At 38.3% G+C, this 13666-nt stretch overlaps 1 protein-coding gene across 1 annotated transcript in view; it reads left to right on the top strand.

Annotated features, from left to right (window-relative positions):
• Positions 1–400: 400 nt before the first annotated feature.
• The window catches only part of WRN (WRN RecQ like helicase), a 113466-nt gene continuing 100200 nt past the window's right edge, over positions 401–13666 (top strand). Inside the window, exon 1 of the mRNA XM_052661475.1 lies at positions 401–459. The gene's annotated coding sequence lies outside the window, so the exon portion shown is untranslated. The remainder of the gene's footprint in view (positions 460–13666) is intronic.

Genomic DNA, 13666 nt, shown 5'->3' on the forward strand with positions numbered 1-13666 from the left:
GAGGTGACCGGACAGGTGTGAAGATGGAGACGAGGACCCGGCTGAGGCGAGGCTGGTCTGACTTCTCCAGGTACCGCTGAGATGTAGGACTCGGGCGGCCCACCGGCTCCCGCGCGGCGACTACACTTCCCGTAGTGCTTAGCGGCGGGGAGGGCCCCTCCGCGCATGCGCGCAGCCTAGCCAGCTGGGCTAGGGTGGGAGGGAATGCAGCTCGGCGCTCCGCGAGCGGAGGACTTGGGGGCGTGGCGGAGCCCGGACGCGGGGGTGGGGAAGGTCTGTGTCCCAGGAGTGACGCGTTTTTGCGTGCGCCGTGGTCCTCCCGCGTGGGCTCCGCAGCGCGGGAATGAGGTCTGTTGAATCGGTATCGAACCCGGATACCTGGTTCCAGGCTGTGGTGTTGGGTCGCTGCACAGGTCATCCAGCTGATGGACGAGTCCCGTTGAACTGGCTCATCTCAGGGTAACGTGTCCCTCCAACCTTGCTTCAGGCTCCACGCCCTGGGGTATCTTTCTAGCCTTCTCCGACTAGGAGGTTCTCAGTCCCACAGAGTAGGTCTCTGGGCATTGGGTGGGAGGTTCCTTAAGGATGGACGTTTTCGTTCTCCTTTTCCGCCTCCGTTTTGTGTAATGTAACAAATCATGTTGGATTTTTGAATTCAAAATATTCAGTCTTTAATTTTTTTTTTTCCTGGTTAAAATTGAGTTGTTTTCTGGTTATGTGTCAGTATGTAAATATTCTCCCTACAGAAGCGGATATTAACATCCTTAAGATGCTAATTTAGTAGTGTTTTAAGTCAGAGTACTTAGGCATGTTAATTTTTAGGGAGTTGAAGTCTATGGGTAGGGCATTATTAGATTTTCATGCTATTGAACAGTGATCTCCCCCTTCTTAATTACACAGATATTTACCGAGCGCCGCTCTAGGTCCATCAGTGAACAAAACAAACACAAATCGCTCTGTTTTGGGAAGTTTGCATTTTGGAGAGAGATAGGCTGTAAGTCAAATGCCTGATATGTCAGAAGGTGAAAATTCCGTGGAGAATAATAAAGGAAAGAGAGATGAGGTGTGTGGATGAGGGTAGGGAACTGAAATTTTACGGTAAGGTGGTCAGGCAAGGCCTGGCTGAGAATGTAATTTTTTTTAATTAGTGTTTATTGGAGTATAGTAGCTTTGCAATGTTGTGTTAGTTTCTACTGTACAGCAAAGTGAATCGGCTACATGTATACATATATCCTCTCTTTTTGGACTTCCTTCCCATTTAGGTCACCACAGGGTACTGAGTAGAGTTCTTCCTGCTGTATGGTAGGTTCTCATTTGTTATCTATTTTATACATAGTATCAGTAGTATATTTGTGTTAATCCCAGTCTGGCAGTTAATCCCCCCATTCTCCCCACCTTAGTGTCCATACGCCTGTTCTCCGCATTATGTTTCTGTTTCTGTTTTGCAAATAAGATCATCTATGCCGTTTGAAGAGGAACTAAAAAGCCTCTTGATGAAAGTGAAAGAGGAGGGTGAAAAAATTGGCTTAAAGCTCAACATTCAGAAAACGAAGATCATGGCATCTGGTCCCATCACTTCATGGTAAATAGATGGGGAAACAGTGGAAACAGTGTCAGACTTTATTTTTTGGGGCACTGCAGATGGTGACTGCAGCCATGAAATTAAAAGACGCTTACTCCTTGGAAGGAAAGTTATGACCAAGCTAGACAGCATATTCAAAAGCAGAGATATTACTTTGCCAACAAAGGTCTATCTAGTCAAGGCTATGGTTTTTCCAGTAGTTGGACTGTGAGAGTTGGACTGTGAAGGCTGAGCGCTGAAGAATTGATGCTTTTGAACTGTGGTGTTGGAGAAGACTCTTGAGAGTCCCTTGGACTGCAAGGAGATTCAACCAGTCCATTCTAAAGGAGATCAGTCCTGATGCTAAAGCTGAAACTCCAATACTTTGGCCACCTCACGCGAAGAGTTGACTCACTGGAAAAGACTCTGATGCTGGGAAGAATTGGGGGCAGGAGGAGAAGGGGCCAACAGGATGAGATGGCTGGATGGCATCACGGACTCGATGGACTTGAGTTTGAGTGAACTCCGGGAGTTGGTGATGGACAGGGAGGCCTGGTGTGCTGCCATTCATGGGGTCACAAAGTCGCACACAACTGAGCGACTGAACTGAACTGAATGCCGTTTTTCTAGATTCCACATATATGCGTTAATATATGATATTTGTTTTTCTCTTTCTGACTTACTTCACTCTTTGTTAGTGTTAGTTGCACAGTCGTGTCCGACTCTTTGTGACCCCACGGACTGTGGCCTGCCAGGCCCCTCTGTCCATGGGATTCTCCAGGCAAGAATACTGGAGTGGGTAGCCATTCCCTTCTCCAAGGGATCTTCCTGACCCAGGGATCAAACCCGGGTCTCCTGCATTGCAGGAGGATTCTTCATCCTCTTTGCCACCTGGGTAATTTTTGAGTAAAGAGCTGAAGGAAGTGAGAGAGCTAGTTTTGTGGCTCTCTGAGGTAAACGAAAGTGCAAAGGCCCTGAGGGAGCCTGCTTGGTGTATTTGACGAGCAGAACTCTATAACTGGTTAATTAAGCAACAACTTTCCATTGCCCTTCTGTCCAGCCCCAGGTAACCTCTCATATGCTCACTCTCTATGAATTTGCTTATTCTAGATAGTATATACAAGTGGAATCATATTTGTTTTTTTGCATCTGACTTATTTCACTTGTCATAATGTTCTCAAGGTTCATCCACGTCGTACCATGTATTAGAACTTAATTTCTTTTATGGCTGAATGTGTTTCCATTGTGTGTACATACTATATTTTGTTTATCCATTCATCTGTTGACAGACAGTTGGGTTTTCCCCCCTTTCGGTTATTGTGAATAATGGTGCGCTGAACATTGGCTTACAAGGATCTACCTGAGTCCCTGTGTCCAGTTCCTGTTTCTTTTGGGTCTGTACGTAGGAGTGGACTTCCTGGATCATATGATAATTATGTGTTTAGCTTTTTGAGGAACTGTTTTCTATAGTGGCAGAACCATTTTACCTATGAATTTTTTTTTTTTTTTTTTTAGCTCTGCTTGGTGACTTGCGAGATTTTAGTTCCCTGACCAGGGATTCAGTCTGGGCCACAGCAGTTAAAGAGATGAGTCCTAATCACTGCTACCAGGGAACTCTCAATTCCATATGAATTTGAGGATTACCTTTTCCATTTCTGCAAAAAAAGGCCTTTGGAATTTTGATAGAGATTGTGTTGAATCTGTAGATAGAAAGTCTTTCTTTCCATGAACACAGGTGGCATTCCATTTGTTGTGGTGGAACTTGTCTTCTTTGTGAATGAAATGTCTTCTTTAATTGGCAGCAATGTTTTGTAGGTTTTGATGTACATGTTTTTCATTTCACCTCCTGGGTATTTTATTTTTTTAGATGCTGTTGTAAACAAGATTGCTTTTTAAGTTTCCTCTTAGATTGCTCATTGCTGTTGTCTAGAAACTCAGCTGATTTTTGTGTCTTGATCATGTACCCTGTATCTTTGCTGAATTTGCTGATTAGATTTAGTAGGTTTCTTTGGGATTTTTTTTTTTATAGACACAGTCATGTCATCTGTGAATAGAGTTTTACTTCTTTCCAATTTATTGCCTTTTATTTCTTATTTATATCTAATTTCTCTGGGGCTAGAAATTTCAGTACTCTGTTCAATAGCATTGGTGGAAGGAGTATCTTTGTCTTGATCTTGGTTTTAGGGGAAAAGATCTTCAGTCTTTTACCGTTGAGTATGATGTTAACTGTGTTTCTCATAAGTGCCATTTATTGTGTGGAGGAAATCCCCTTCTCTCCCTAGTTTTCTGACTTTATATCATGAAAGAGTATTTGATTTTGTCAAATGCCCATGTCAGTTGAGATGGTCAGGTGTATTTCCTTCATTCTGTAAAAGTTACATATTACATTGATTGATTCTCTTATATTGAGCCATCTGTACATTCCTGGGATAAATCTCACTTGGTTATGGTATATAATTCTTTAAATTGAAACATTTTTTAACAGAATCACTCTGACTTCTGTTTTGAGAAGACAGTGGAGGTGACGGAAGTAAGAGGTAATGTGGCTGGAACCAGGGTTTTTCTGTGCAGGTGGTCAAAGATAAGAAATGCCTCCTTTATCTTATGTCAAGTTTCTATATTTACATGGCTCTGTTTCTGAACATGATATATTTTGTTCCATTGATTTATATCTATTTTTATACCAAGTCCACACTATTTTAATTTCTGTTTTTGTGTACTGCTTATGTTTAATAGAGGAATTCCCTGGGGCTTCCTTTGTGGCTCAGCTGGTAAAGAATCCGCCTGCAATGTGGGAGACCTGGATTTGATACCTGGGTTGAGAAGGTCCCCTGGAGAAGGGAAAGGCTCCCCACACAGTATTCTGGCCTGGAGAATTCCATGGACTATACAGCCCATGGGGTCACAAAGAACTGGACAGGACTGAGTGACTTTCCCTTTCCCTGGTGGCTCAGACTGGAAAGAGTCTGCCTGCAATGTGGGAGACCCAGGTTCGATCCCTGGGTTGGGAAGATCCCCTGGAGAAGGAAATGGCAACCCACTCCAGTATTCTTGCCTGGAAAATCCCATGGATGGAGGAGCCTGATGGGCTACAGTCCACAGGGTCTCAAAGAGTTGGAGACGACTGAGCGACTTCACTTTAGGAGTTCTCAAACTTTTTTTTTATGTTTAATAGAGTGAATTTTTCTTTATTGGTCTTATTTTCTCAAAAAAAACACATTTTTTTGAACGCTCTTGACTATTTTCTTCTCTTAGTGAACTTTAATATAAGCTTGTGTGGTTTGATGAAAAATCCTGCTGACACCTTTTCTTGCTGTTGCTTCTGGAATGTATTGATTTAATTAAAGTTTTGAGTCTTAACTGTCCAGGAACTCGGTATGTCTTCTCTAGACCTTTTTTGATGTTTTACTAAGCTTGCCTAGTTGTCTTTAAAATGGGTCTTAGGTAGTTTACTTTAAGTTTATTACTTGGCAGATTGTCATTTTTGCTGTTATTGAGTTTAGATATAAATTATACTTTTTAATTGATTCTTGCTCATATATAGATAAGTCCCTTCATTTGTATATACCTATCTTGAATCTGGTCATCTCCGGAGTATTTCAGTCTTTTAATCAAATTGATAAAGTTTTATAAAATCAAATTACCTCAAAGTGGTACTGGGGGACAAGTATTTCAGAGACTTTAGCCCTTTGATAGGAGTTAAGCTTACCTCTTGTGAAAACTGGTTAGTAATAGCAGTCAGGCGCTTACCCCTGCCTCTCGCCTTAAAATGATCATCATCAGCATTATCATCAACACCATCATTCTTCTGCACTACTTCTCTTAGGGATCATATAGGTTTACCCTGTATCCTCCTTCACCTGCAGAGCAGTCAGCTTCTTCTAAAGGTGATTTGCTTTCTTTTTTGATAAATGTTTTATATATGGGAGGATTAAAAAAGAGGATGGTTTTGGAATAATTTCTTCACTGGGAAATAAGTGATTAGAATAATTTCACATTATCTCCCGATAAGTGGAACCAGTGACCTTCCCTTCCTTCCCTTCAAGCCTTTGCTTCTTTCAAACTCCAGTGTCTTGTCTGAATTTTATGATCTTCCACCTTTAGTCTGATAGGCTAGCTTTTTGGGGCAGGGCAGAGATTCACCCACTTTTTACGTCTCTCTGAGGCCAAGAAGGTAGAGGTGTGGGATCTCCCTAGTGTTTTGTAGGAATAGTAGAAGCCATTAGGAAAAATATCAAAGGTTTGTTGCGTCTTCTTATTTTGATCTGTAGCGTGAGACATCACCTGTGGGCACATGTTCTGCTTTAGCTATTCATTTTTGAAGTGAGGGCACCGGAGTGCAGGGGAAAGATCACTGGACTAGAAGATAACTTTTGCCTTCTGTACCATCACAGAATTGCTCGTTTTTCCTTTTACTCATTTTATATAAACTTTCCCTGTGTGAAGAAGTTAATCTGAAGTTCTTGGCATTGGATAAACTTATGGTTGCTTTCAGAATTTTATATTAATTTTCCAATTTCTTTTTTACTCTGTCTTTATTTTTACCTTTTGTTCTTCCTTCCACACTTAAATTGGTCTTATTGTAAAATACTGCATTTTTCTTTCTATCTGAAAATCCTGCATTTCAGCCCAATGCAGAGCTGTGCATCCTAAAGTTCAATATCACCCCCATTTATTTAAGTTCTAATTTTCTCTTAATTGCTTTTTAATGTTATTTTAACTCTTATTTTGATTTAAAGAAGATATGAAGCTCTGTTTATGAAATTTTGAAACTTTTGGTACTGTATACTTTGTGTGGCTAATATATATGTGTGTTTGTCTGGGGCTGGTATTTTTGTCCTTATAATTTATTTTTATTTAAGATACGGGTTTAAAGAAAAGAATTGGCCACATACTCTTATTTTCAATTATGTTTGTGTGTTAGTTACAACCCAAGCACAGAAAACGTGATTCAAACAGGCTTAACAAATCAGGAAGCTTATTTTAAAATGAACCTTGAAGGCTAGGGGAGGACTGACTTGAAGACTAGTTTAGTGCATTGACTGTAGCTTCATTTCTCATCTTTTCCATCTCCTGTGTGTTGGCTGTATCCTCCCGCTAATTTCCATCACCGTGGCAAATTGGCTGTTGAAGGCCCAGGCTTCCCATTCTCAAACAAGACATCTCTTGTGGTACTTTCATATAAGAAAAAAAAAATATTATTCTCAGAAGCCCCATAAACATCTCTTGTATCTCATTGGTCTCTCTTAGGTTGCAGTTTTTATTCTTAACTCAAAGCTAGGAGAATGCCTTGGGTTCAGGCCTGAGTTTCTGAATCATTGTAACTAGGGGAATGGGATTTATTTTAGATCAGTTGGATTTTCCATGGGAGCTGGCAGTTGGGGGCAGCTTCCTTGAAGCACATTGGCTTTGCGAATAACTGGTCATTATCTGAATTAAATTTACAGCACTGTGCAAAAGGTGCAGGGTGGAATGGATGCTGGATAGCCAACCGTCAATGTCCTTTTGATAATGAGTCTTATAAAATTTCATCTCAGCCCATATGAAGTGACAGGGAAAAATAAAAAGAAAAAATAGGCAGCCTAAGAAAGTTTTAAATTGACTTACCTGAAAACTTTCTCTGCAGTTTCCCAGTTTATAGTGGCTGATTTTAGCTGACTGGCTATAGCTACTTACAGAACAGAGGAAATTCATTAAAAATAATGAATTATTCAGTTGGATAGTGAAATTCAGTTATAAAGCACTTCGCTGTGCCATGGACTCAGTTCAGGTCAAGTCATGTTCCTGGTTTATGGGCAGTGCGGCTTCTCACAATGACACAGCATTATTCTTTTTCCCCTGTTGCTAGCATTTTAATGACATTTTATTGTATTTATTTAGTTTTATTTATACTTTATTTCAATTGTCTTTATTAACACAAATTTTAACTTACACTTTAAAAATATAAATTATATATTACATAGTGTTTGACAGTTATGAATATTTAGTAGATACCTATAAAGAAATAGGTCTCTCAAAAGAAAAAATTAAAATTGCTGTGATTTACTGTAGCTGAAGGAAATGCTAATGGTGGTTTTATTTACATCTGTAGTTTGTTTGCCTGGGTTATTTGGAGGGAAATTAAGATTCAATAGATTAATGAAAGCCTCTTTAATTAGGGAATTTAATGAGGGCTTTTTCATGGATTCCATGGTTCTTTTTCCTTTGCCCCTTCCTATTCTTATTAGTGCACTGAAAAGTAGAAAAGAATTCTCAAAAACAATACAGAAAGATGCCTTATAAGTTATATCCTCTCTGGTAATTATAGATTGTGCATGCTTGTGTAGAAATATGTGTGTATATGTGTCTCTATGGGGACTTCCCAGATGGCTCAGTGGTAAAGAATGTGCCTGCCAATGCAGGAGACGCAGGTTCATTCCCGGGATCGGCAAGATTCCCTGGAGAAGGAAATGGCAACCAACTTCTGTATTCTTGCCTGGGAAACTCCATAGACAGAGGAGCCTGGCAGGCTACAGTCCTTGGGGTTGCAAAAGAGTTGGACACGACTAAAACAACAGTGTGTCTCTATATGTATCTGTGTGTCTATATATATATATATATATAATTTATTATTGTTAGTCTCTCTGTCATGTCTCACTCAAAGTGTCTAACCAAAATTTGGACATTGATAACCAGAGCGAATTGCTGAATCATTTAAGCTGCTTTGGTTTTATATTATGTATAACAAGGATGACTGTACTTGTATATAAATCTTTCTGGAGAATGCTGGTTATTTTTGTAAGATTAATTTTTAAAAATGTAACTATAGGTAAAATGGTGTGAGAAGTAGAGAAGTATTCTGAGCAGAAATCATAGTATTGTGTGAAGAAATTTCCTTGGCCTGCCTTCATGAAGATGGCTTATCTTTCATTTACCCTAGGCTCTATTTAGACATTCATTTTCACACTAGACCATCAAACTAGTCCTTTTAATGATTTGACTATTGAAGCATTTGATTGATGCTGATAGTTAATGGACTGGAAGAACTGAGCTCTTGCCCCCTCTGGGTTCATTGTTTTCAGTCCCAGTTTTACAGATGAGAAGGTAAATGATGGGCTCTGTGGGTGCTGCTCGAGTCATTGTGGAATCCATAGGGTGAAGTAATGCACCAGGCCAGTGTGAGTTGGCCAAGACTCAGAAATGGGGAGAAAAGGAGACTTGCTCCAGTTTTCGGATAACTTCCCTCCTACTCTACCCTGATTAAGTACGTGTCCCAGACTACAACCCTCTCTCCTGTTTTGGCATATTCCTACTGCTTCTCAACTACTCATTCTATAGTGTACCTCCAAAAATGTACCCAAATATTTCACTCAAAGAATGTTTCATAAAGGGATACTGACTCTTAACATTTCGAGAGATACTCACACCAGCTCTGGTATTGATTTGTCTACAGCCGAGGTTAGAATTAAGAGGCCTACAGGAAACTGGGTCTTGGAAATTGGTATCAAATGGGAGATTGAGTAGCACATCCATTTCTTTTGGAAAATTGGAAGGTCTGGCAAAACTGGGACCATACTGACCATTGGCAAGAGTTAGCTGAAGCAAGGTTAGTGCCTTCCAGTTTGTGCTGCAGCATAATGATATGGGTTATGGGTAATGCACGATTTTGATGGTTGCATATTTTTTATAATTTTCAAACATAAAAGCTTTTTATAAGGCAAACATTCAAAGATTTGCAATAGGTTCAATTATGTTTGAGCATTCTTTATGTAGATCGTTTTGTAAACTACTTGAGATCTATAACGTGTATAGTTATGCACAGTAAACTTGGTTGAAAAGGGCTGTGTTGTGGCTGTATCCTTCTGTCTTAACTGTTAAATAATTTCCTATCTGTTAATCACTTTAATTGGGTATGTGTATGTTATTTACTCATTGGGAAAGTTATATGTGTTCTTTGAATTTTCTTTCCTAATTCTCATAGTTTTACTGGAAACATAGAAAAGAGCATTAGTTATTATTACTATTATTAATTGATTGAACATATGCAACTCAATTGATTCAATAAAATATGTCTTTGTATCTTCAGAAACTCATTTAAAAATATATTTGATTACCCTGAAGTATTTTTTGTTTACTTTAAAATTTTTTAATTATTAAAATAAATGAAAATAAGTATTTCAGTACACTTAGTTTTTGTTTAATCTCCTTAATTAAAAAAAATTGTTTTTTTGGATAGGACTTGTTTAGAAATGTTCATAAGAATACAGACAGGCTAAACAACAGAAAACTTTTCCTGAGGAATTAAAGACCTGTAGTATTTTAAGTACTTTTTATGCAAATAGATTTAATTTCCTTAGTTACTTACTTTCCCAGTTTTGATGTGTAAGACTGATTAAAGCTGGAATGTCATCCAGTTTATGAGTTGAACATAATAGTAAATATTTATTAATCAATAACTAAGTAGTAAAGGATTATCTCAGAATTGGATTTGGTATTCGCAGAATTCTTCACTTTTCAGTCTAAATCAAATGGAGTAGGGGTGTCAGGCAGAATATTCTGGTACCTTTTCATAAAACATATATTTTACTAAACAAAAGATCTGAACGTTTGAAAGTGTCTATGAGCAAAAAATAAGAACAAATTTAAGAGACTGATAAAAGAAATAATCAGATTGAACTCAAGAAGCTAGTTACAGGATTGAACAGTTAATAGAGCCCAGATTACCTCACTAGTTTGCTAAATCTGCTTTTTTCCCTCCTGCCTATATGTAATACTATGTTTGGGACCAGTGAGGCAAAGGAAGTAGAAAAGTTGCCATTTGTCAGTTATCTTTTAGAAGAAATGTTGAAGGTTTATGCTGAAGACAACATTAGAAGAAGATTAATGAAAAAAGTGTTCATTGCAGTTATGAATTCGTAAATACTGGCAGTGGTCCTCAGCAGGCTTTATAGAATCTTTGAAAAATGCCTGGAAGGACATTATTTGCTTGGCACAGAAGTTCCAGAACCAACTGGAGATGAAAAATGAAGTGAAAAATGAATATTTTGAAACATATGAGAAATTATAGAAACTGGAAATGTGGGGCTGGTAACAATAGGAACATAGAAAGGCTTTATGTTAAGTTCAACGTAAAAAACCTGATATTCCTAGTTATGTGTTGTTTTATTCACAGAGAATCTCTTGTATATTAAAATTTACCTGTAGTTCTGAATTCTGCATTAAATGATGTCATAAGAACGGTGAATCTACTGAAATCCAAGTGGCTACAATGCCATCCTTTCAGCTTTAGGTGAAGAAATCTGATTAGCTGTTTCATTACTGAAATAGGTTGACAGTCCAAAGGAAGATTTATAAGCTAAAGGGAAAAATTTCAGATTATTCTGTGTGAATGACTCTTACTTTGCAGATTTTTTGAAGTCTGATTACTGGCTTCAAAAAATGGTATCCTTAACTGACATTTTGAGCACTTGAATTAACTTAATCATCACTATAGTGATCATGTGGAAAATATATTAATGTGTACTGACAAAATTTATGGATTCAGAGTAGAAATTAAGGTTTGGCGGAGTGAAGTTAAAATAACTTTTAGAAGTGATTGTTTAATTGGTGTTATTTGAATCCTAAAGAAGGATTAATATTATTAGAGAAAAGCCAGTGTGTGCCTGATAGAACTTTAGCATTGAAATTCTTGATATAGAAACATTCATTTGTATTTGAAGCTGATTTAACATCATCGGAAGAAATTAACATATTTCTCAGTAGAGAAACAGGAGAAGCATTAAAGACTTCCACCAGGCTTGAAGTTCAGTTTAAGGAGATCGAATTGTTGGAGTGCTGGTTAACAGTGAAAAAGATTTCAGTATGTCAGAGCAAAGCTTCCCCTTTTGTCATTTGCTGCTGCCATTGGTGCTAACAAAGTTTGTTTGTGATGGTTGCTCTACAGAGTATTAAGAATATGTTGTTTAAAGATCTAAATCAAGAATTTTGTGTAACCATGCTAAACATAAAACCTAATATACAGCAGTTATTTCTTCTAAATAATTTCAAGTTTGTTATTTTAAAAGTTTGAAAATTTTAATTTTATAAAGAAGGTAGAAGTTTCACAGTATATTCACATTCCCAGATCCCATTCCCAGCATGCCATGAAAAGTTTCATTTTCTGAATGTGCCATGAACTTGAAAATGTTGTCCACTTCTGATGTAGAACTTCATTTATAAATGAATCGGACAACTGAGAGTCATCATGTATTTGAGTAAAATCAACAGATATCAAATCACTTAGCTGAATAGTTGACCCTTGATAAAAAAAGATTTTTCACACAAAAAATAACTTAGTCCTTGTAAAAATGTATTCAGTGGATTCAATAGAAAGAACTGGAAATGGTGTAAAAGGAATATTGGAGGTTAGGAGAGGAATTAAAACATTGTTTCCTAAATAAAGTACTCGTTAGAATTACTGTGGTAAAACCAATGTGGCTGAAAATTAAATTGGTATTGAATGTACTGAAGAACCAATTGGACTTAGGAAGCCTACTTGATATTTCCCGTCTTACAGGACTTAGAGGAGTTGCACTGGTGGGTTCTATGTGCTGGTGAGCTAGAGCTTGAGATTACAGCTCTGGATACCTGTGAACCAAGGTATCCAGACTATATTAAGAAGACTTCATATAGTCTCTTGGTGCTCATTTTGCAGCTTTCTGATGGACCCTAAGAGCTGAGACTGCTGATGGTAAATAGAGTTACATGGGTAAAGTAAAATAACATTTTACCCAAGGAATTCAGCATGAGGAACGTCCAGAATAGGAAACTCCTGTTGAAACAGGTCTTTGAAATAATTAAATCATAACTTTTACTAAAGAAAGAAATTACAAGCACATTTGGGGAGACTCAACTAGAGTGCAAAGGAACTTTCTGAAATTACTAGTCCAAATCTTAACATTGTAAAAGTTCAGTAATGCAAATTGTCAAAGGACTTTGAAATGAAAGGGAGAATATTGAGAAGGAAATTAGCATCTTGGAGATCAAGTAGAATAGATGTCTTGTAACACTGAACAAAGTTAAGGACGTCATCATCAGGTAGAAAAAAATAGACATTAACAGAAGAAATTCAGGCACATTTTCACTGGAATGTGAGTAAGTGGTATAGAAGGAAAAAAAGAATAGGTTATAGCAATTAATAACTAAACCAGTAATAGGAGTGTATTAGTTTGTTATAGCTGCCGTGATTAAGTACCACAAACTGGAAGACAACAGAAATTTAATATTCTGCAGTTTTGGAAGCTAGAAGTTCAAAATCACGTTGTTGGCAGAGTTTTTTTTTTTTTTTCTCCCTGAGGGCTGTGAGGGAAAGGTTTGCTTCTGGCCTGCCTTTGTGGCTTGTAGATGACTTTTTCCCTACACAATGTGTTTTTTCACATCGTCTTCTATGTATGCATGTCTTGTCTCTGTGTCCAGATTTGCCCTTTTTTATAAAGACATCACTCATTTTGGATTAAGGACGGCTCTAATAACTTTATTTAAATTTGGTTACCTCTGTAATGACCCTGTTTCCAAACAAAGTGGCATTCTGAGGTACTTGGAGATTAGGACCCCAACCTGTCTTATACTGGAGAGGCATATAGTTCAGTCATACATACAAGTCATGTCCGACTCTTTGCGACCCCATGAATCGCAGCACGCCAGGCCTCCCTGTCCATCACCAACTCCCGGAGTTCACTCAGACTCACGTCCATCGAGTCAGTGATGCCATCCAGCCATCTCATCCTCTGTTGTCCCCTTCTCCTCCTGCCCCCAATCCCTCCCAGCATCAGAGTCTTTTACAATAAGTCAACTCTTCGCATGAGGTGGCCAAAGTACTGGAGTTCAGCTTTAGCATCATTCCTTCCAAAGAAATCCCAGGGCTGATCTCCTTCAGAATGGACTGGTTGGATCTCCTTGCAGTCCAAGGGACTCTGAAGAGTCTTCTCCAACACCACAGTTCAAAAGCATCAATTCTTCGGCGCTCAGCCTTCTTCACTGTCCAACTCTCACATCCATACATGACCACAGGAAAAACCATAGCCTTGACTAGACAGACCTTAGTCGGCAAAGTAATGTCTCTGCTTTTGAATATGTTCATCCTATAAC

This window comes from Budorcas taxicolor, chromosome 24, assembly GCF_023091745.1.
Source record: "Budorcas taxicolor isolate Tak-1 chromosome 24, Takin1.1, whole genome shotgun sequence".
Classification (NCBI taxonomy): domain Eukaryota; kingdom Metazoa; phylum Chordata; class Mammalia; order Artiodactyla; family Bovidae; genus Budorcas; species Budorcas taxicolor.